Consider the following 2,061-nt stretch of genomic DNA (forward strand, 5'->3'; position numbering starts at 1 on the left):
CTTAAAGAAAAAAAAAATATGCCTAATCGTTTTGGCTCAGTGGAAAGAGCGTCGGCCGCGGATGAAAGGTCCCAGGTTCGATTCCAGTCAGGGGCATGTACTTGGTTTGTAGGCACATCCCCAGTAGGGGGTGTGCAGGGAGGCAGCTGACCGATGTTTCTCTCTCATCGATGTTTCTAACTCTCTATCCCCTCTCCCTTCCTCTCTGTAAAAAAATCAATAAAGTATATTAAAAAAAATAAAGAGAACACACACACACACACACACACACACACACACACACACAGGAGACCAGGATTCAAATACAGGTACCAATTCTAAGAGGGGGAGAAATTTTTATGAAGCTTGAATATAGCCCAGTGTGTTCTAGTCTAGTCTAGGCCTAGAAACCCACTGGGGACTTTGTGTGCCATCTGGGCACTGGTTTGGATTGAGTGGACCCTGGAATCGCTCTCCTTGTGGACTTTGTGATGCTATAGCTGATGGAGGCGGCGTGCGTGCAGGACACGTGAGGTTAATTGCAGAATGAATGGGATCAATAAAAACCAGATAATGTAAACATCAGTCGGGCTAATGGCGGTGAAAACAATGGTCTCAGAGTTTCTGTTGTGAGAAAGGGGAGTTACCGAGAACGGGGGCTCTGAGGCTGGGCTCCAGGGTCACATCCATGTTCTTGGCTGGAGGGCTTCTGTGAACCTCTTGCTATCATATGCACAATTGCCTACGAACATACCTGTGCGGGAGGTCGGAGGTCACAAGTGTATGTTAACGTATGTTGCCCACTTTGAACTTAGGCCAGAGATTAAAATTGCTCTTCATCGAGCCTGCAGAGTGGTCCATCTGAGTCCACAGTGTGTATACATGTTCTGGGACACCGTGCATACATGTCCTTTTTTAAAAATATTTTTTTATTGATTTCAGAGTGGAAGGGAGAGGAAGAGAGAGATAGAAACATCAAATATGAGAGAGAATTATTGATTGGCTGCCTCCTGCACCCCCCACCCCCACTGGGGATTGAGCCTGCAACCTGGGCATGTGCCCTTTACTGGAACCTGGGACCCTTCATTCTGCAGGCTGACTCTCTATCCACTGAGCCAACCCAGCTATGGCTATATGTCCTTTTAAATATATATATATATATTGATTTCAGAAAGGAAGGGAGAGAGAGAGAGAGATAGAAATATCAATGATGAGACAGAATCATGAATCGGCTGCCTCCTGCACTCCCCCTACTGGGGACTGAGCTTGCAACCCAGGCATGTGCCCTGACCGGGAATCGAACCCTGACCTCCTGGTTCATAGGTCAATGTTCAACCACTGAGCCACACCAGCTGAGCAAAATGCCTTTTTAATTATCTTTATGTTCAAGTTTCTTTTTAACAAGTTTGGTGTAAAACAGAACTTACCTGAGTGTCCTGTCAGGTTACTATAATAGTCTATGTAGAAGCAAATTGGAAAAACAACGAGAATGTCAGGGATGAAGAGGATGCAAGCAATTATTTTGGTTCTGATGTTGCCTGTGGATATTTTTCAGGTCGTGTCAATATTTGATGCTAGACTATGAGACGTTAAAGACAAATACAGCGGAGCCTTAGCCAGTTTGGGTCAGTGGATAGAGCGTCGGCCTGCAGACCAAAGGGTCCCGGGTTCAATTCTGATCAAGGGCACATCTCTGGGAAACACATAACAAGAAAACTAGAAAAGGAAATTGAAGCACGTTTCAGAAGGAGTTTGATGGGAAGGAAGGCTAAGGCAGATAGATTCGCCTTCAGATATTTGTGCTTTCTGTTGGCAAGGTAACAGCTGCTACGGGGCACGGAAAGACAGCTAATGTGGAGCCCAAAATCAAAATTAAAATCTGGGGGGATAATACCTGTGTGAATTGTTGTTTTTTCAAAATATATTTTTATTGATTTCAGAGAGGAAGGGAGAGGGAGAGAAAGAAACATCAATGATGAGAGGGAATCATTGATCGGCTGCCTCTTGCACACCCCCTACTGGGGATCGAGCCCGCAACCCGGCATGTGCCCATTGACTGGAATCGAACCTGGGACCCTTTAG

The sequence above is a fragment of the Myotis lucifugus genome, unplaced genomic scaffold (genome assembly GCF_000147115.1).
Source record: "Myotis lucifugus unplaced genomic scaffold, Myoluc2.0 scaffold_495, whole genome shotgun sequence".
Taxonomy (NCBI): Eukaryota; Metazoa; Chordata; class Mammalia; order Chiroptera; family Vespertilionidae; genus Myotis; species Myotis lucifugus.